Genomic DNA, 23285 nt, shown 5'->3' with positions numbered 1-23285 from the left:
TTATTAATTATATTTGTTGCTGCTATTTGTATAATTAAAAACATACATAATTTCCTCAATGTATGCCTTCCTCTAAAAATATCTTTCTTAAAGTTTTGAATCAAGCAGGATTTTACATAAAATAGAATCCATTCAGATGGTTTCAATAAAGGTAATTTAAAGATGGGGCTGGTTAAAGATGTAGCAGTATTTAAAAAAAAATAAGATTACATTATATCACTTCTTGAGAATCAAAGACTGAAAATGAAATGGTGAGAGCTGGAGCCAAGGGTGAGAGGCTGCTTAATAGGAAGTAAACTCACATCACAATGTACTCCAGCCAGAGAAATAATTCTAAATAAACAGGGGGTTGGAGGTAAATGTTACCAATTCTCACCTTTCTTATTTTGCTGAATCTAAGTAGTTAACCCTAACTATGAAGTAGCTGGTGAGGGAGCTCATATGAAGCAGTCTATTGGTTTCAGCTTCCTAATGTATAGAGCAAGACAAAGATGGGTGGAGACCAGATAGGAGGGTATGTGTAGAAGCAGAGGAATCAAATAAAAAATAACCAACTCAAGCTTTAACATTGATGATAAAGATATGTCTAAAAATACTCCCTGTCTACAATATTAGAAAACTTACAAATAAAAATTCTTTACCTAACCGTAATAATTTAAATTATCCCAGGTATTCTCTAACATATATTATCCTGCTTTTCTTAATTTTGTTTTTTCTTCTAAGTAACAATTTTATGTTGCACTGAATTTAGAAAATGTAGTGATACTGAAAAATGCAAGATATAAAGAAAAACTAATAATATAAAATAAAAATAATATAAATGATATAACTAATATAAAACTAATAATAGTACAAAATTCATAACAAATCAAATGTTAAATATGTTTCACAGATCATACAAAATGCAAATATAATTATATTAATAATCTTAAAAATATTTTGTGTATATTAGAAAATTATAAAAGTAAATGTATAATTCTCATAACTGGTAAAATAGTAATCATTGTCTTTCTTTTTCTACTTCACAAACTGAATATTTTTAGCAAATGTTGCTGAAATAAAACCACTGGATGACAACACATTAACTTAAACATACTTGATGACCTCTAAGAGATGTAAAAGGCAACTATAGACTGCTAAACATGAAGGCACAACTCCAGTTGTTTTTACTGATGAGGAAATTGAGGCCCAAACATTTCATATAACTCGTCCAAATGTCAGATTAAGATTAGAACCTAGATCTTTTGATTGTTCTGTTCTTTGCCTTAATCCCAAGAGACTTCTCATATACAAAGTGCATTTTCAAATTCTGTCTTTACATAAAGAACTTTAAACAAGGACCCACAGCATCAGAGCATATCTCATATTTGTGTACTGTCTGTAGTTTACTATGAAGGGATAAGGCTGGAGGTGGGGGATTCAGATGAAAGAAAATAAATGCTTAACAGGATAAAAGAACAAGTCATATTTGAGAGCAATTAAATGCACAGAATCTGTTTGTGTCCTCTCTTATTTCCTTGAGCAGTGGTTTGTAGTTCTTCTTGAGGAGGTCCTTCACATCCCTTGTTAGGTGCATTCCTAGGTATTTTATTCTCTTCGTAGCAGTTGTGAATGGGAGTTCAGTCATAATTTGGCTCTCTGTCTGTTATTGGTGTATAGGAATGCTTGTGATTTTTGCACATTGATTGTGTATCCTGAGACTTTGCTGATGTTGCTTATCAGCTTAAGGAGATTTTGGGCTGAGATGATGAGGTCTTCTAATATACAATCATGTCATCTGCAAATAGAGACAATTTCTTTTCCTAATTGAATACCCTTTATTTCTTTTGCTTGCTTCTGATACTATGTTAAATAAGAGTAAGGAAGGTGAGAGAGGGCACCCTTGTCTTGTGCCAGTTTTCAAAGAGAATGCTTCCAGTTTTTGCTCATTCAGTATTATATTGGCTGAGGGTTTGTCATAAATAGCTTTTATTATTTTGGGATATGTATCATCAATACCTAGTTTATTAAGAGTTTTTAGCATAAAGGGCTGTTGAATTTTGTCAAAGGCCTTCTCTGCATCTATTGAGACAATCATGTGGTTTTTGTCTTTGGTTCTGTTTATGTGATGGATTACATTTATAGCTTTGCATATTTTGAACCAACCTTGCATCCCAGGGATGAAGCCGACTTGATCGCGATGGATAAGCTTTCTGACATGCTGTTGGATTCAGTTTGCCAGTATTTTATTGAAGATTTTTGCATCAATGTTCATCAGGGATATTGGCCTGAAATTTTCTTTTTTAGTTGTGTCTCTGCCAGGTTTTGGTATCAGGATGATGTTGGTCTCATAAAATGAGTTAGGGAGGATTCCCTCTTTTTGTATTGTTTGGAATAGTTTCAGAAGGAATGGTACCAGCTCCTCTTTGTACGTCTGATAGAATTCGGCTGTGAACGCATCTGGACCTGGACTTTTTTTGGTTGGTAGGCTATTAATTGCTGCCTCAACTTCAGACCTTGTTATTGGGCTACTTTGGAGTAATCTCTGGTAGTTTGTATTTCTGTGGAATTGGTGGTGATATCCTCTTTATCAATTTTTATTGCATCTATTGGATTCTTCTCTCTTTTCCTTTTTATTAGTCTGGCTTGCAGTCGATCTATTTTGTTGATCTTTTCAAAACACCATCTCCTGGATTCATTGATTTTTTTAAGGTTTTTTTGTGTCTCTATCTCTTTCAGTTCTGCTCTGATCTTAGTTATTTCTTGTCTTCTGCAAGCTTTTGCTTGATCTTGTTCCTCTAGTTCTTTTAATTGTGACATTAGAGTGTTGAGTTTAGATCTTTCCTCGCCTCACATGTGGGCATTTAGTGCTATAAATTTCTCTCTAGACAATGCTTTAAATGTGTCCCAGTGATTCTGGTACGCTATGTCTTCATTCTCATTGGTTTTGAAGAACATCTTTATTTCTGCCTTCATTTCATTATTAATCCAGTAGTCAGTTAGGAGCAGGTTTTTCAGTTTCCATATAGTTTTGCAGTTTTGAATGAGTTTCTTAATCCTGAGTTATAATTTGATTTCACTGTGGTCTGAGAGACTGTTATGATTTCCATTCTTTTGCATTTGCTGAGTAGTGATTTACTTCAAATTATGTGGTCAATTTTAAAGTAAGTGCAATGTGGTGAAACATTCCATGCTCATGGTTAGGAAGAATTAATATTGTCAAAATGGCCATACTGCCCAAAGTAATTTATAGATTCAATGCTATCACCGCCAAGCTCCCACTGACCTTCTTCATTGAACTGGAGAAAACCACCTTAAACTTCATGTGGAACCAAAAAAAGAGCTACATAGCAAAGACAATCCTAAGAAGAAGAAAAAAAAGCTGGAGGCATCACACTATGTGACTTCAGATTATACTACAAGGCTACAGTAATCAAAACAGCATTATACTGGTATGAAAACAGAGATATAGACCAATTGAACAGAACAGAGTCCTGAGAAGTAACACCACATGCCTACAACCATCTGATCTTTGACAAACCTGACAAAAACAAGCAATGGGGAAAGGATTCCCTGTTTAATAAATGGTGGTCGAGAGAGATCCAAGATGGCTGATCACTAGCAGCTCGGGCTCCTAGCTCCCAGTGAAAGCGCAGAGAACGAGAGGACGCCACACTTTCAGACGAATATTTGTTGCTCACGGACCAGGAGATTCCCAGCAGAGAAGCCCCACGTGTCGCCAGGGCAACTCTTGTGGCCGGCGCGGCGGTTTTGCTGGTGCCTTAGCGCGCCAGTTTTTGGTGCAGAGTCCGGATATTCCCGGGCAGAAAAGCACCATCAATCTTAGCACCGCGGTTTTGGCTGGCACAGTGGACTGCTCAGATTTCGGCGCTGGGAATTAACAAGTTGGACGTCTGCTCAGAGACCTAGTTAGAAAGTCGGTAATTACAAAGACAACAGACAGATAAATATATAATGAAGGGAAGAAATCAGCGTAAAAAGTCAGAGAATACTCAAAATCAGAATGCCTCTCCCTCTACAGGGGATTGCAATTCCTCATCAGTAACGGAACAAGGCTTAATAGATTACGAGTGTGTTCCAATAACAGAAGCAGGCTTCAAAACGTGGGTGATAAGAAACATCTGTGAATTAAAATAACTTGTTCTAACCCAATGCAAAGAAACTAAGAACCTTGAAAAAAGGTTTGACGAAATGTTAACGAGAATGGACAATTTAGAGAGGAATATAAGTGAATTGATGGAGCTGAAAAACACAACACGAGAACTTCGCGAAGCATGCACAAGTTTAAACAGTCGAATTGATCAAATAGAAGAAAGGACATCAGAAGTTGAGAACCAGCTTAGTGAAATGAAACAAGAAGACAAGATTGGAGAAAAAAGGATGAAAAGGAATGAGCAAAGTCTCCAGGAAATATGGGACTATGTGAAAAGACCTAATTTACGTTTGATAGGTGTACCTGAATGTGACGAAGAGAATGAATCCAAGTTGGAAAATACTCTTCAGGATATCATTCAGGAAAATTTTCCCAACCTGGCAAGGCAGGGTAATATTCAACTCCAGGTAATACAGAGAACACCACAGAGATATTCTTCAAGAAGACCAACCCCAAGGCACATAATTGCCAGATTTATTAGGGTTGAAATGAAGGAGAAAATACTAAGGGCAGCCCGAGAGAAAGGTCAGGTTACCCATAAAGGGAAACCTATCGGACTTACAGCAGATCTCTCAGCAGAAACCCTACAAGCCAGAAAAGAGTGGGGACCAATATTTAACATCCTTAAAGAAAAAAACTTTCAACCCAGAATTTCCTATCCAGCCAAACTAAGCTTTATAATCAAAGGAAAAATTAAATCCTTTGCGAACAAACAAGTACTTAGAGAGTTCACCACCACCAGGCCTGCTTTACAAGAGCTTCTGAAAGAAGCACTATACATATAAAGGAACAACCAATATCAGCCTTTCCAAAAATATATCAAAAAGAAAAGAACATTAACACAATGAAAAATTTACAGTAACTAATGGGCAAAACAGCCAGCTAGCATCAAATGCCAGTATTAAAGTTATATACATTCTAATCGGATAAAAAGCCAAAACCCATTGCTATGCTGCATCCAGACCCATCTCACATGCAACGATACAAAAAGACTCAAAACAAAGAGAAGGAGGAAGATTTATCAACCAATCAGAGAGTAAAAATAAACAAATAAAAAGCAGGAGATGCAATTCTCGCCTCTGATAAAGTAGACTTTAAAGTAACAAAGAACAAAAGAGGCAAAGAAGGACATTACATAATGGCAAAAGGATCAATGTAACAAGAAGAGCTAACGATTTTATAGATCAACGAGACAGAAAATTAACAAGGACATCCAGGACTTGAACTCAGACCCCGAACAAGTAAACTTAATAAACATCTATAGAACTCTCCACTTCAAATACATAAAACATACATTACCACCTCACACCTATTCCATAAGTGACTACATAATTGGAAGTAAATCACTACTCAGTAATTGCATAGCATTACATAGGTTTAAATGAAATATTGGTTGGCTGTTCCTTCCTGTTTACATCAAGTATAATTATTGGTATAAAAGAGGTTTTCAATACCCATTACTAAACTGCATTCTAGCCTGGGCAAGAAAGCAATACTCCCATTCTCTCTCTCTCTTTCTCTTCCTTTTTCCTCCTCTTCTTTATTCTTTTTCTTTCTTTCTTTCAAAAAATAAAAATAAATTAAAAAAATAAATGGTGGTGGGACAAATGGCTAGCCATGTTCAGAAAGCTGAAATAGATCCATTCCTTACACCTTATACAAAAATTAACTGCAGATGGATTAAAGATTTAAACATAAAACCTAACACCATAAAAAGCCTAGAAGAAAACCTAGGCAATGCCATTCAGATCATAGGCATAGGCAAGGACTTCATGACTAAAACACCAAAAGCAAGGGTAACAAAAGCCAAAATAGACAAATGGGATCTAATTAAACTTAAGAACTTCTGCACAGCAAAAGAAACTATCATTAGAGTGAACTGGCAACCAACAGAATGTAAAAAAAAATTGCAATCTACCCATCTGACATAGGGCTAATAACGAGAATCTACAAAGAACTTAAACAAATTTACAAGGAAAAAACAACCCCATCAATAAGTGGTTGAGGATATGAACAGACACTTTTAAAAAGAAGATATTTATGCAGCCAGCAAACATATGAAAAAAGCTCATCATCACTGGTCATTAGAGAAATGCAAATCAAAACCACATTGAGATACCATCTCACACAGTTAGAATGTCAATCATTAAGAAACCTGGAGAGAACAGATGCTGGAAAGGATGTGTAGACATAGGAAAGCTTTTACACTGTTGGTCGGAATGTAAATTAGTTCAACCATTGTGGGAGACAGTATGGCGATTTCTCAAGGATCTAGAAATAGAAATACCATTTGACCCAGCAGTCTCACTACTGAGTATATACCCAAGGTGTTATAAATCCTTCTATTATAAAGACACATGCAGAGGTATGCTCATTGCAGCACTGTTTACAATAGCAAAGAGTTGGAACCAACCCAAATGCCCATCAAAGATAGACTGGATAAAGAACATGTGGCACATATACACCATGGAATACTATGCAGCCATAAAAAAGAATGAGTTTATGTCCTTTGCAGTGACATAGATGAATCTGGAAACCATCATACTCAGCAAACTGACACAAGAACAGAAAACCAAACACTGCATGTTCTCACTCATAAGTGGGTGTTGAACAATGAGAACACATGAACACATGGAGGAGAACATGAAACATGACACACGGGCCTGTTGGGGGTGGGAGAGCTAGGGAAGAGATAGCAGGGGGTGGGAGATTTGGAGAGGGATCAGATTAGGAGAAATACCTAATACAGATGATGGGGGAATGGATGCAGCAAACCACCATGGCATGTGTATACCTATGTAACAATCCAGCATGATCTGCCCATGTACCCCAGAACTTAAAGTATAATAAAAAGAAAAAAAATAAAGAAATGCACAGAATCAATATGACTTGTTAATTTATTGGGTGAGGGAACTAAAATAAAAACATAAAGCATAACTCCATGTTTATGGATTAAAAAACTAGGTGGATAGTGGTTGTCATTCACTGAAATTTGAAATGAACTGGTACATGTAAGTGTGAGCCAAAGACAAATAATTCCATTCTAGATATGTCAAAGTGTAGTGGCTGCAAGTTATCTACATAGACACTGGGTTTGAGATAAAAAATACAGAATTTTCCATCATTTGCATCTATCTCTGAAGCCTTTAAACTGATAAATGATTTTAGAAGAATTCTGAAAAACCTGCAATGGTAAACAGTAGGTAATGTATATTTATATACACCTTTCTAGAAGAAAGTTTGTAATTTTCATTAGTTTATAAAAAGTTTCTCTTCTGCATATGGCTAGCCAGTGATCCAAGCACCAGTTACCTGTACAAGCAACCTCCATGACGCAAGATTATCTACATAAGAAACCTACCCATATACCCCTGAACTTAAACTGAAACTTAAAAAATAGCTAATAGTGGCAATGAGAAAAGTAAAATGTACATGGTCATGGAGGATATTAAAATAATTACAAGAAAAAAAATCTGTAGTCCATTAGTGCTTTCTAAAGTCTTGCCAAAGAATGAAATCATTATAATCTAGGGAAACTGACAGATGAAAAAGAAGTGACTATATTACATTTCTTGAACTAAATTTTTTCTTCATATTGAGTGGTATAAGGCCTCTGAATTTTTGGGTGATAACAAGTTTCCTCAGCAGGAGCATTGTAATATGCTTTTGATTGTATCCAGATTTAGATACTTTAAAAATCCGTGGTCAACAAAATGCCAGAGACAAGTGTTCTCTACTCTATATAGTTCAGAACCCTTCTCAACCAAGACACTCTGGAAAAAAAATATAGTCATGTTTTTAGAATATGTTTTAAAAATACTATAATTGAACTTTTCCAAAAGTAGCTCACTGATATGTCAGTGTACTACTTCTTTTGGGTGTGAGTATAACAGAGAGATGTCTTGTGGAAAAAAAGCCCTAAATTATGTACATAGGAATCCCATATTTATTCAGACTTCTATCAATTATTCCTATCAGGGAAATGTATCATCATCTTATTTCTCATGATAGTAAATTAAAAAAATAGAAAGAGAACATTTAAAATTTGAGTATATACTGCTGCTCACCTGAAGCATTGAAGTCAATTCCATTTCTCCACTCCCCCAAAGTAGTGGAAAACATACTCCAGTTTTCAGTTTCACAAACTAATTTTTGAAATGTGCTTTATATAAGATGTCTTTGATGCTTTTTCAAATGTCATATAGGCTAAAATATTTCAATTCAATATTTATATTTTAAACCTTGAAAATCGTTTGCCTAGCACCTATAGTTCCCATTACATGAAGGTATTCTCTGTAGTGTGTGTATTTAGTAAGTGAAAAAGAAGTGTGATGTTAAATAATTGTATGTTAGATGAAATATTTTAATCCAAATATCATAAATGTATTGATAAAGAAAGATGCCACCTCTGACATTGGAAATGAAATAATTATAAGAATAAGAATGATGGCTGGAAGGATAGCATTTTGCTTCATTGTATTTCTTAGTCTTTGTTAACTTCTTAATAAAATACTAATGCAGGCACAAATAAATGATGAAAATAAGTCATATAAAGGTTTACACTCAAACAATTGTCAGAATTAAGGAAGAATTTCCCTTGACTACAAGAGATAAAGAACTATAATAACTGGCTGATGTTAGCATATTGTCTGCTGTTTGAGAGTAAATTGCTTTTTCAGATGACAAAGGAGAATCTACTTCTTTCCTAGTTATTTATACTCTCGCTTAAAGAGGCTTATGAAACATCCAAAAAATGAGGTGCTCAACCTGTACAGTGGGAGCTCATTCTAATACCACCTTCACTATTTTTCTTTCTGTATATATACAGTATAAATTAAATATATATTCATTGAGATTATCCTGTATTCTAGAAAATGTGTTTTTCACCAGCAATAATGAACACAACATAGGTTCTGGTTTCATAGATATTATAACTTAAAGTGTGATACAGACAAGTAAACAAGTAATTATAGAGTTGTTTTGAATGTTACGATATCCGTAGGTTGATAAGTGTTCTGGGAGTATTCATTCAGAAAGCATATAACCCACTCTTTGGGATTTCTCAAAAACAACTGTGTAGATCTCAACTTTATCCCTTGTAATTGGGTAACCATTGAATGGTTTTAAGCAGAGCAGAAATATAATCGTGTGCTCTTACAAAAGATCAGTAGTGTGTTACCAATTCTTGCAATACCAGTACCTCTGTCTACTGTCATATTAAGAGTTCATTTCTCGGGCCGGGCGCAGTGGCTCACGCCTGTAATCCCAGAACTTTGGGAGGCCGAGGTGGGTGGATCACAAGGTCAAGAGATTGAGACCATTCTGGTCAACATGGTGAAACCCCGTCTCTACTAAAAATACAAAAAATTAGCTGGGCATGGTGGCGCGTGCCTGTAATCCCAGCTACTCAGCAGGCTGAGGCAGGAGAATTGCCTGAACCCAGGAGGCGGAGGTTGCAGTGAGCCGAGATCGCGCCATTGCACTCCAGCCTGGGTAACAAGAGCGAAACTCCGTCTCAAAAAAAGAGTTCATTTCTCAATAATAGATCTAAATAAATTTATTTAGATCCTCTAGTAATTGATAGAAGTATAAATAAATTTATTTAGAACTTCTAGTAATTGATAGAAATCTAAATAAATTTAGACCTCAATACTGCAACCTGACTAGCAACAGGAAAAGGAAAGGTAGGAATTCTTAGATTTCAGGTATGTGAGGTCAATGCCAGGAAGCACTTTGGTTCTAACTATTAAGAAAATAACATTGCTACCCAGAATTTCAGTTAGGATTGTATTTAATCTCATATCCAGGATAACCATATGTTGTGGTTTGTCTAGGACAGCTGATTGCTATCTATTGTCTTTTAGACCCCAAATCTATGGTCATGTTTATAAAATTCTTAAATAATTATGGAGTAAAGTAAATACATGCTCCATTCTGAGTCAATTTAGAAATCAGAAATGAAATCAGACACTTTAACATGAAATAATTTACTACAAAATGGTTTTAACCAAGGTATCACAAAGATAATAATTGCAGGTGACAACTGAAATCTTTAGGACTGGATAACCAAAGGGAAGAGACTGAAGTGATTACAATTTAGTGACTTGGAGAAGGCTCCCATGACGATGAATATCAAATTTCTGAGGAGTGGGTGCTGAGCAGTAGATGCTAGTGTTTCTGAGGGCCTGTGATGGAACTGATTCTGCAAGTGTTGGGAAAAATGCAAATTCAATTCAATTGCTGGAGCTATTAGAACAAATTTTTTCCCAAATGTCAGAAACCTGGGCCTGAGTAAAGCTGAAAGGAACAGAAAGTAGGCAGAATGCTCAAGGGAAAGTCTCTAGCCCTGCAGTCACCCTCTAGCTCCCTATTGGCAGAGCCTAACTGGCAATGCTGATGGTCAAGGGAGAAACGTCTTTTTGTACATGGAGTCCCAAAACTGCATGCTCATTTACTGCTCATTTATTGGCACACTAGAAATTGGCACACTAAAGAAAAATGAGGATAATTTTTAATTTGATTTTTAAATTTTGGCCTATGTAGTTAAGGATATAAGAATATCAGAACAATGAACCTTGTTTTTCTTCAAAGTCTGCCTTAATGCACATTATTTTAAAAGGAATATACAGTATATTAAATATTAGATTGGATATTAAGATGCAAGTAAATGCCTTTTATATGATACACAAAGGCATTTACTCTCACTAATATACTTAGTCTATATTTTCATATGTGAAGTAAGTTGTCTTAAGTGTAATAGATCCACATAAACATTCTGCTTTTGCAAAATTAAAGTTTGCTGTGCTCTGTTTTTACTGCACACAGGCACACATAGATACGCCTTTAGGTATACCCTTAGTAAAGATGATTGAATTTTCACCTTATTTGCAAGCATGGCCATGTTTCTTACTTTGCATGTCCTTCAGGCCTCATCAGAGCACAAAGTTCCAAGTGACTTCAAAGGGTTTTCTGTACTCGGAGCAGCTCTATGGGGCATGGAAGATGAGAAATGAACCGACACCAGAGGTGCAATGAAAGGTAAAACTCATAGTATCACCACAGCTCTTAGGTAAGTGGCAGGCTAAATTACTGCACCTGGATATATGAATCTCATGGGTTCATGATGGAAAGCATGATAAGCATTTAAGACTGAAAATAAATCTGAGTTTGTTCACTGGTTGCAGGAAAAGTTTTCCTAACCAACTAATGTGGACAACATTTCATTATTAGTATGGAAATTTGTCCACTTCCATGTTTAGAGAAGGAAATAATAAATAAATGAATGATGAAACATAAAAGCAAAATATAGCATCCACAGTAGGCATTCCATGTATGCTATTTAGATAAAAACAGTCCCTTCAAAGTCCAGTATGATTTTAAAAGCCTGGTATTTACAACGGTATGATTTCTAGGGAAATTGAGAAATTAAATACAGACCCAGAAACATATGGAAAAAACTCTGTATATCCATTTGTACCAGCCTCTCTTCTCTCTGAAAGATTGGCCTTTGGAAAGTGAAGGAAAATTGTATTCAGACACTGTGTCCTCTGATGCAAATTGTTGCAATAACTTGTCATAAACAGGAAAATATAAAATTAAACTCAGTGTTTATATAACATATAAATGTTAAAAAGAGCACAGTATTACAAAATGAAATGGTTTATACTTTAGGTAGATTGTATGTGTACTTAATGAAATATTATAAAGATTTGCTTTTTTGAGAACTTAAATCTTTGAATAATTGTGATTTGATATTAATCAATCTGAAATCTATACTCTGGGATTTAAGATTTTTATTCTCTCTCAATTTAAATATTTGCACCTGTGGACTTCTCAACTTTTTCTTTATTTTCATGAAGATTCCCACATTACAAGTATCACTTGCAGAGTTCTTAGGGATCATATTAGTATTGTTTTGCAGTTTATTGATAATGGCATGATTTTGGAAATCATCAGTCTTTTGGAAGGTTATAATCAAGAACACATTTCCTTTTTTAGTTGAATGACAGGATATCTGTTTAAAATGAATACTTAAAAGCAGCTTGAATTTCATTCTTCATGCTCATCATTTACAAAATTTTCTACAGGAATATTATTTCATCTGGAATGTACCTTAAAATACAAACAATAAAAACTGAATGAGAGATATGTTAGGCTCAACAAAACACATTGCAATTATTATTTCTTCAATTATGTCTAAAACGATTGCTTGTAACACAAAATTTTATGAACATATTGTCTTAAAATCAGCTATATTCCATAAATCTCTTCTTACTATCTTTCTCTCTAATGTGTTAGCAATCATTCTGTACAGTTTGTATTAATGTATCTTATATTCTACCTCTATCCCTGTTATCAACCTTCTCTTTAACTAGATATTCTGGGTATTCTCTTTACCTGGAAATGAAATTGCGTAATTGGAAGAAGAGATTCCCTATAATTGGCAATAGGTTTCCTACTCTAAAATGATAGTTTTTTTGTTTTCTATATTCTGGGATGTGGATGTGGCCTCTTGGTACAGATTGAAATTTACAGTGTTGTATACTGCTGGCGATTTTCTAATGACTGGCAGCTTAACGGGGCCCCAGTTGCAGCTGCTGCTGCCATCATGTTCTTCAACTTTACTTCTTGAAACAACCTTCTCCACAGTTTCATAAGAGCATCTGCTTTTCACTGCATGGTATTTGACTCCAAAATTCACACCTGCAGTTCTGATATCTTTTATTTATGCTTTATTATTTCTGCTTGAATAACCTACTTTTATTAGAAATTTAGCCCATGAAACTTTGAAGATACAGGGTGAGAACCCACCTATGTGGCCCAAGGACCACATGTCTTGATAAGAGAAAGATTATTTTAGATTCAAAACAGTAAGATTGTTCCCAGTTTAGTGTTTATGAATTTGTTTTTCATATTAAAAATACAAAAGTAAAATGAATAAATGAGGAAAGGCTGAAAAAAGAAAACAGAAGAAAATACAAAAGAAGGAATAAAGGAAGGGAAGAAGGGAGGGAGGAAGGGAAGAAGAGAAGGAGGGACGAAGGAAGGGAGAAAGGGAAAAAGGGAGGGAGGGAGAAAGGAAAGTTCTAACTGGGGAGCCCACTGTGAGGACAAAGCATCAGCAGTGTCATTGCCAGCAACCTTGGCAGCAACAGGAGTCAGGGATATTCCAATAGGCATCAATTTTTCACGCATTGTTACCAGTCTTGGCACAGTCATTAATAGCATTAGAGGTGTCATCAATACTTTCAAAGCCTCTTTGTAGAGACAGCCCCTTCAGCAGACACTGATGGAAATTTCAATGATTTACTTCAGAGGACTTGGTGGTTTAAAAAGTTCAAAGTAACTAAAGAAAACGATAGATGTCATATGAATTATTCCTAAGAGTAGATTTTGGATCACATGTAAAACACCCTCTAGCAACTTGCAAAACTGGAGGAAATTGATAAGCATGGTTGGAGTGTCTGTAAAATGTGTAGGAATGGTGTGAAAATAATGCTATATTGTAACATTTATTGTGGCTCCTTATTTACTTCTTATTCAGTGCACCTTGTGAGTTGCAAGCCATGTGAAATTCTGACACTTATATAGTCTGTTGTTCTTTATTTTCTTGCTGTGATGGTAAATGGATACACAGCAGGATTTGGGATTTAATTTCTCCAGGAAGATGCAAACAAGTGTTTCAAGTTGTTAATTTATTCATCCAAATTCCTCACAGTAGGTGATCTTTGCTTCATGCTGTAATGTTTAATATTAGATATTTCTTCATAGTCTTAATGTAAAATTGCTTTCATTAATACAGATATTCCTTCATAATTCCCCCAAATCTATATGGCACTGTCTTCCTTTTAGTATTCCAGTTTATAAATTTTAAAGGCTTTTTTTTTTTTCTGAGACAGTCAGCTCACTGAAACCTCCATTTCCTGAGTTCAAACAATTCTCCTGCCTCAACCTCCCCAGTAGCTGGGATTACAAGTACTCGCCACCATGCCCAACTAATTTTTATAGTTTTAGTAGAGATGGGGTTTCACCATGTTGGCCAGGTTGGTCTCTAACTCCTGACCTCATGATCCACCTGCCTTGGCCTCCCAAAGTGCTGGGATTACAGGCATGAGCCACTGCGCCTGGCCTTTAAGTCATTTTTGACTGCATATTATTGTGACTCTACATCTCAGTGCATGAAAGTCAGTAATTAAAACATCTGAAATCACTAACATACAATTTTCCATCTAACTCCCATAAGCAGTGAAGAGAAAAATAAAATCAAAGAACAAAAACAGAATCAGTAATAGTTAACATTAGGACTAGGTCATTAAGAAAAATCGTAGTAAGAAAAATAAGTAAACCCAGCTTAGCCCAACTAACTGCAGCTGCAAACTTATATCACAGCCCACATTCCAGGCTAGTCATAAAACCTGTATTTAGAGAAAGTAGAGGTAAAGCAGACCTAGCACAACTCCCTCTCTACTTAGATAAGAGCATCAGAGCATCTTTAGGTCTGCAGTCTGCACATACTTCTGCAATTCCTATTTTTCTGGTCTCCTTGGGTGTTCTCCTCAACTATACAACCTCCTACTTCAGCTACAAGGTTATAAGGTCAAATAACCAGGAAGCCCAAGATTGTAAAACTTCATTAACTGTCTTTGTCTGAAACCTGTTTCCTGCCTTGTTTTCCAGTCTCGAATTGTATAAAGCAATACGTTCTCTTTGTTCAGGGCTGGGAGGCCATTATGGGCAGCGAAGCCATATCAGCCGGAGCTCCAATAACGAGATTCTCTTGTGTCTCTTGGTCTCTCTTTTCTTCTCAGCTGGAATTTTCACAATAGCAGAACATGAATTGAGATAATTATTTGTTTCCATTTCTGGATAATAATAATAGCTTCTTAAGCATCTCTCTAACTTAGTTTTTTTCTCTTTTTAATTATTCATTCATATTACTGCTAGATTAATCTTCTCAAAACTAATTTTATCTTGACATGTAGTAGGGGAATAATGTAATCCTCTGTTCAAAAGCCTATAATATCTTTACGTTGCCTATCACATTAAATTTAAATTCATCTGATCTGTGTGATTTTTCAAATAATTTGGTTCTAGATCATTTCTCTCAATTTAGCCCATTACTTAATTAGGAAGTCTTTCAGTAATTTAGTGAGTATAAATACTAATTTGGTAAGTTCCGCTTTTCCAATGAGAATGCAAACTTATTGAGGGCAAGGATAATTCCTAATACTTCTCTTTTATTTTTGACAGAAATTACAGTAATTTCAAAAATGTAGTTTTTAAAATAAGCATAGATTTATAAATGAACTTTGAAAAAATAAAGTCAGTTTCAAATGTTGCTAAAACATTTATTTCATATCAACTCTAAGTCATGTAAAATAAGAAAGTTGAAAGCAAAAAGTTTGTATGGTTCAAGAATTGTTATTACATCATTCATATTTTAATGTTCTTTGTTCATAGTTGAAAAAATAGCTCACCATGTTTTCTAAAAGACAAAATGGTTTTCTATTATAAATTGTTTATAGACTTGTTTTCAAACCTCTATCCACTGTCTTTATATGAAAACTGCTTTGTATATTTCATAATAGTTGTGGAAATTCCAATGTACAGCTTACACCTTCTTTGATAATTGCCTACTGCATTGTCATTGCATATGTCAAGCTCCCGTACAGAGTGAGAATTTAGTGGAACTTAAATAGTGTTAGTGTTGTTTTGTTTATTTATAACACATCTTGTTCAATCTACTTTCCAAAATACATTTTTTAATAATGAAAACCAACTTCTGCTCACCTAAAAATAACAGTATGTTTCATGTCACAAAACTGTCACAGCTTTTGATGTATACTCTCAGATTTTAGTTTATATTTGGTATTATGTAGGGAAATGAGTTTATTTGTTCAAAAGACATTAAAGACTTTAAACTAATGGTGTTAAATCCATTGCTTTTATCCCACTGAGACTGTTTTTCTTCTCCATTGTGCACTCAAGTAGATGCTATTTTGTTGACATTTTATACTTAACATATCGGAGATCAAGTTTATTACTTTTACGCAGCAAATTTTTCATTTCTCCAACACCTGGAAGTTTTCAGTCATAGTGAAGCAGCCTCACTGTCTGAGGTAAATACCAAGGTTCTTGGTCTAATGGCCAAGGAAATCCAGGTCATGGACACACACACCTAGAGTGAGATTGGAGCAGAAGTTTAATACACAAAAGGAAAGAACAGCTCTCTGTCACAGGGAGGGGTCCTGAGTGAGTTGCCAAGTTGTAGTAAAAAGTCAAGGATTTAATACATGGGCTAGTGAGGTGGGGTGTCTTACTTTCCTAAGGCCTGAAGATTTAGTTGGGACCAGGTGTGTTACATGCATAGAGCAGGGTTTTCTATCAGTTCTCATCCCATTCCTTGATTACTTAGGCAGACTCTTAGTTTCCACAGCTCTATGCTGTTTTGTTTTGCTTCTCTGAAAGGGAAAGTTTCTGTATCTGTTCCCAGACATCTTCTTGCAGCTGCAGGGATTCCCTCCCCACAACCCCCCAGTCTGCTTTTAGCTTCCCTATCTTAGTGTGCCTAAAGGAAAGGAATGTGCTTATTAAGGCCCATTGTTTGTACTGGGGTCTATTTTATGAGTATGAAGTTTGGGGATTACCCAGGAGACTCCCCCAACCTCTTTGTGTGCCCAAGTTGTTTATCTATGTTTTTACAGTCTGATCTTTCAGGTTGCTCTTTTTTAGGAGAGAAATGATTTCTTTGAACTGCATGAGGTTACAAAGGGAGCTATGCTCAACTGCTTTTCGTTAGAAGAAAGTATTCTGCCAAGGACTCTCTTTACCCTGTTTACCAAAATAATTTATTTCTATCTGCTATAACAAACTCCTCCCCTCAGGAATGAAATTCCTAACTGCTGTTAGGAGGTATTGGGCAAGAAATTCTTTGGGTTACTTCCTGCTGGAGAAGGATGTGGTATGGGAATAGCAGCTAGGGCTCCTCCTGGGTCAATCTAAGCATCCCTGGTAAAAGGGCAGTTTCATTTTCAGCTCCATTTGCAGGACCATTTGATGCTTGATGGTTTCTAGGTGAGAATAAATGAACTTTCCAAGGAGGTTTAGGACATAGGGTTTACAGGGAGGGGAGCATCAAACCCTAGGGTCTGTAGGGGGGAAATAGAGGACGGACAGTAGGGGGTGGGGAGTTGGGGAGAGATGGCATGGTGAGAAATGCCAGATATAGGTGATGGGGAGGAAGGCAGCAAATCACACTGCCATGTGTGTATCTATGCAACAATCTTGCATGTTCTTCACATGTACCCCGAAACCTAAAATGCAATAAAAAAACAAGAATATAGGGTTTAAATATGAGTATTAAGACTACGATTATTGGTTGGGGCACAATAGGCCATAACCATGACAACAGTTAGTTTGATACCTGTGAGCCATTTACATGCGTTGTGCTGTTTTAAGTGAGTGTATGGGGCTTAGCTTTGTTCAGCTTTCTTGATCTTACTTTCCCAAAAAGGAAAAGCTTGGGATTATAGGCTACCTGGCAGGATTTATAGGATAATTGGCCATAACTAGAGCATTGTTCAGATTTTTACATTACCCATCCCTTTCTGTTTTATTTGAGCCACAGCTGGAGATTGGTGGTTGGCTTACAGGAATAAACATGGTTAGTTTAAAATGTAGGCAAGAATTTTAAAATGACTAATGAGACCAGAAGTCAATTACAGGTATATAATAAATTTTCAAACATAATCTCTCTCTCTCTCCAGATCACATTTTTGTTAAAAACTATTATGATAGGAGTGAGCTCTTTGCAAAATAAACTTTAGTCTTATACTTGGCCTGATTAATTGCATAAAGTGAAGCAAGAATAATCACCTCTATATAGGCCTTTTTAATTGGCTTTGATGGAAATCTGTGTTCCACAAGGAATTTCAGATAGGACTTTTTAAAACCAAGCCCAGCGATGGGTTTGTACCTTCAAATACCTGTGAGTTGGGTAAACTTCTTTCTTCTTGAGGCTTTACAAGCATGGGGTTCCTAGGCCTATTAGAAAGTGACATTCTTTACTCACCACTGGTCAGTAATCTTATACAGAGACTGTGTAGACAGGTATGAGGCCAGTTTTCTAAGGGGCTTTTATTGGCTTTGCAGGTCAAGCTTGCTTCTTTAAAGGGAAACACACACTTCCACTGCAGGCCTCCATAAAACAAACAGTTTTTCCAATTATGTCTTGTTGCAAAAGAAAATGGATTCTTGTTGTACTGATGCAAACAACTATATAGTTGTAATTTAAGAATACTGAAAACTAATTTTCAGATTCTAGAGGAACTAGGCATAGAGAACAAATACGTTTCAAATCTTGTTCACAAGAGGACATCTTGTTTATTTGTTAAAAGTGTTGAAGAAAGTTTCCTTGACTTTGAGAAACAAAATAAGGATCAGCAGTGTTCCAAGCATAAACTAAGAATACTGCTTTAGTTTTCTATTAGTTCAGTCCATTCTGTTAACTCCTGTTCTGCTTAATATTCCTTGTGTCTCAGAGTTCTCACTCATAGTGGGAGTTGAACAATAGGAACACATGGACACAGAGAGGGTAACAACACACACTGGGGCCTGTTGGGGGTGGGAGGCAAGGGGAGGGAGAGGATTAGTATAAAACCTAATGCATGTGGGGCTTAAAACCTAGATGATGGGTTGATAGGTGCAGCAAACCACCATGGCACATATATTCCTATGTAACAAACATGCACATTCTGCACATGTATCCCAGAACTTAAAGTAAAATAATAGTAATAATAATAAAGAAATTTGTATTTTACCATCATAAAAAATATTTTAGCTTTTTATGAGTCCTGTACGTTTTTCTGTTATCAGAAACCTGCATTGAAGAACACCTGTTAAAGTTCCACAGCTTGATTATAAACAATCTTTTGAAGAGAATTAAAACGAGACAATTTCTATAAATGGCAAAATATCTAGAGGGGTTACAGTCAAGAACATGATCGACAAATTTGGTTATTCCCATAGCTTATAATAATTCAACATAAGAACCTTAATTGTGATTAATAGCACATATTCAGACACTAAAACCTTAGACAACCCATACAGTTTTGCAACATGTGTTGATATTATTCCCTAAAATATAACCTGGAGAGTATTAAACACCATTTTGGCAATTTATTGTGCCTAAACATGTTAAATAATCCTGTTTACCTCTCTTCTGGATGCTCCAAGGGCTCTCTGCAGCACCTAAAAGCTAGGGGTCAGGAAAGATAGCCCTGAAACTAAAGTTTGATTTTGGGAAGCCTATTAAATATGTTCATAATTTAAAACACTTGATATTATGAAATATAATTTTAGATTACCATAAGTTATTTGTCTTGAATGAGTCAAAAATTTGAAAAAGCAAAAACCTTTTGTCAGCATTACATGAAAATCCCATTCAAGAGAGAAATTTAAATTTTACACATGCATTAGTTTGCTATTAATGTTAACCCTAAATTTTAATGATATCTTATAGACGATCCTACTTAATCTTAACCAGTTTGATCATGAAGTGAGATTTTCATGAACCTTTTATAACCCTCTACAAATTTTGCTCAAGAGCAGATTGGCATCTTAAGACAACCTTGTTCTGCTTTTATTTTAGTGTTTAATTTACAGAAAAAAAAAACAACATATACCCTTTTGAATTTAGTTAATATCTTCACACACAGAGTTTCTTTTGAAAGATTTTTATAATCTTTTCACAATTTGCTTAAATGTTCAACTTTATTTATTTTAAGACAATCCTTTATTTCTAGGCAAAATATACGTTTCTATACCTTCTTATAATCTTTAAATAAAAACACCTTTTACTGTTTTTTAATACATCTTGCATGTAGATTTATTTTTCAGTAATTTCAATTACATGTCATAATCGTAACTCTTAGCAATTTTCAACTTTAATGTAAAATCTGGTAGGTTGTTTTAATTATGTGCTAGATGCAGATAACGTTTGACTCCTTTTAGCATAGTTAGGGGCATGGTTACTTCCATATGTTCCCAGACCTTACCAATTGTGAAACAGGCAAGTTGACAGTTTTTAAAGGCCAAAGGAGAGTTTATAACCTTAAAACATTTAGCAAGCTAATATCTGGCATGCATAATTTAGACCATATTTTTACACCTTGAAGTCATTTGTGTTTTTCCAATAATTCCTAAGACTTTTTATTTGTAAGGATTAAAGTCACCTGAACTGAAAGATACCACAACTTTTACTTTCCCTTAAAAATATTTGATTTAAGCATTTATTGTTCTTAAGCCAATTAATTAGAGCTCCTTTTAATAGACATTACACACATAACACATATATACCCACACAGACGATCAGAAGAAGATTCAGTAGTTATGAGATTTTTTTCATTGTCTAGTTTCTCAATTGGATTATTAGGCTTCCTGGTGAGACCCTTTAAAAACAGGGCTAGGACTGCAATTTCCAGGGCCTCGTAAAAAGCGTAGCTGGGAAGACAAAGACAGATTTTGAGAGGTAATTATTTACCTCTAATTCCAGGGGTTCCATGAGGAAAACAGATTTTTCCCCAAATGGGATTTGTGGTGCCTTTTCTGTTTTTCCACGGAGTCCCAGGCCATCAGAAGTCATTTTAGGGTCTTTAATGCATGAACCAAGAGTGGTGAGACACAGTGAAGAAAGTAATTTAGTAGACTGAGAAAGAAAACCTTTTCTAGGAAAACAAGATCTATGAAGAGAAAAACATAAAGGCCTTTTAAATATATCCATAGTTTGGATATCCACTTTCAATTAAGAAAGTGCCCTTTCTTTAAGAAAATCCTTTTTCATTAATTAAAACTTTACAGAGAATGCAAACAGTGATCCTTATTTTTTCTTTTACCAGTTTGCTCCACTACCTGCTCACAATTATGTTCAGGTTCTCCAGTTCTCTCTTGGAGGAATGTGTTTGGGCTCAGGTAAGGGCAGGTTTTCTAGTGAACTGTGTGGGGAATCCATGAGTCACACACATTGGTGCTCCAGAATTTTGGGATCCATGAGCCCCACATTGGGCACCACAATGTAGGGAGCCAGCCCTACATCATCCGTGGGTACCCCGAGTTTGGTGATGACAAAGGAATGAGAAAAAGACAGATGAAGAGAAAAAGTGGGACCAGGAGACCATCACTTTATTACCCTGGAGGAAACAGTGAAGGCCCCATGCTCTGATCATCCACACTATTTATTGATTACAATCACTTTCATCTACATGGTGGGGTGGAGTGACGGTGGAGTGAATTAGTGAGCTGGAAATGAATCGGTGGTGGGAACTGGTTTATCATTTTAAGGGTTGATAACAGTGGCGGTTTGGGAGTTTCACAAAACAAGAACATGTGGTTATCTTTAGCTTATTATCTATGTACAGCTAATGGAACTCGGGCCTTACAAGGAGGCTACAAGTCTGGCCACGTCATAGTGCTACGAAGGGGTTTTACTTCCTTGAGCACCATGTTTATGGTAACAGAGCCGAGGTCACCCTGCACCAGAACATGAGGCATGCAGAGGCCTTCCTCCTCAGAGGCCTCCTGTGGTCTTCTGCAGTTTGTTGTTCCTTGTTTATACGTTACTCATAACCAACTTATGTAGGCAATCTGTAAGTCTTTTCTCCTTTGCAGCTTTTCCCAACAAACTGCAGATCCTTTTAGCAGAAAAGATTGATATTTGAGGAGGCAATTTTCTGTTAGCCAGAGCCTTTCCTTAAAGGACAGCAGTCCTGCTATACTGTGTGGGTGCAAACAGTTAAGTTATTCTCCATGGTTAACCCAGTGGCCTCTGGCACTAGCAAAGCCACCACTGTAACTGCCTGGAGGCAGGCTGACCATCCTTTAGCCACCAAGTTAGGTTCTTTGCTCAAGCACCTAATAGCTGTTAAGTCAGACCTCAAGCCTTAGTTTAAACTTCCAGGGCTATTTCTTTCCTTTCTGAGACAGAGACTGAACATTTTTCCTATGGGATTAAGGAAGGAGATCCTTAATCACTCTTAATCCTCTTAAGCTTTGAAGACCACTTCAACCTAGACTTCTGCATTGAATTTCAATAGGAGAGGTAAAACCTAGCAGACTGACCCACTCTTAATCGCACCCCTATAGATAGCAGGCATGATATTGGAGGAATCTTTCCAGATCAAGACCTTTTCACATGTAATTTCTAAGATTGTGAGCCTGTAAAAGGGGACAGAACTTTCTAGTCCTGGAGATCGGTTTTTAGGGCATTCAGGCCCGCTGCAGATCCTGACCGAATAAATCACCACTTCCTTCCCAGTTCAGTGTTCGAGAGGTTTGTTGGTAGCCTTTCCTGCTTCAGGATGACTGCAGGCTGGTGTTTTAAGTGAGGCTTACTTTAGCTGGTTAAAGGCTTTTTGGGCCTTAAGTTCCCCCAAAAGGGGATGGGGTAACTTTTAACTATTTCAGTTTCTCTTATGAGGTAGTACAAAGGATGAGCCATTTCCCTGCACCCAGATACTCAGTCTGCAATATCCTGCAATCCCCCCAAAATCTTCTTAGTCCTCGTTTAACTTCTCTTAGTGTGCCTAAAGGGAAAGAAATGTACTTATTAAGGCCCACTGTTTTTACTGGGGCCCATTGTATGAGTGTGAAGTTTGGTGATTACCCAGGAGACTCCCCCACTTCCTTCTGTGCCTGAGTATTTATCTGGGTTTTTACATTCTGATCTTACAGGTTGCTCTTTGTTAGAAGAAAAATGATTTCTTTGAACTGTAGGAGGTTATAAAGGAAACTATTTCTGGGCTGCTTTTTGTTAGAAGGAAAGTTTTCTACCAGAGACTCCCTTTACCCTGTCTACCCAAATAATTTCTGTCTCCTGTAACAATACATTCCCCTCTTTCTACTCCAGATAATTTGCTAAATAATATCTTTTTTAAAGATCATAATATTGAGTGAGAAATATATCTAAAATTTGTGGTAGGTAGACATCAGAAAATTCCAGTTGTTCCTGTTGAATATTAGTTGAGATCTGGTCATTAAATTGACATAATAATGTGTTCCCTTCTGTAGAAGTCTGGAAACCTGAGACCTCTATCAAGAAGTAACTGAAAGTTAGTGGTTCAATCTGTTTTCTTCTCCA

At 36.1% G+C, this 23285-nt stretch overlaps 1 long non-coding RNA gene across 1 annotated transcript in view; it reads left to right on the top strand.

Moving 5' to 3' along the window:
- LOC135274812 (uncharacterized) overlaps positions 1-23285 on the top strand; it is a 182469-nt gene that overhangs the window by 125628 nt on the left and 33556 nt on the right. Inside the window, exon 2 of the long non-coding RNA XR_010342546.1 lies at positions 11080-11222. This is a non-coding gene — a long non-coding RNA (uncharacterized LOC135274812). The remainder of the gene's footprint in view (positions 1-11079; positions 11223-23285) is intronic.

Source organism: Aotus nancymaae, unplaced genomic scaffold (assembly GCF_030222135.1).
Source record: "Aotus nancymaae isolate 86718 unplaced genomic scaffold, 86718_ANA_hifiasm-v0.15.2.pri h1tg000014l, whole genome shotgun sequence".
Classification (NCBI taxonomy): Eukaryota; Metazoa; Chordata; class Mammalia; order Primates; family Aotidae; genus Aotus; species Aotus nancymaae.
Note: the sequence above shows the minus strand (reverse complement) of the source record. Positions and strands in the feature narration are given on the sequence as shown.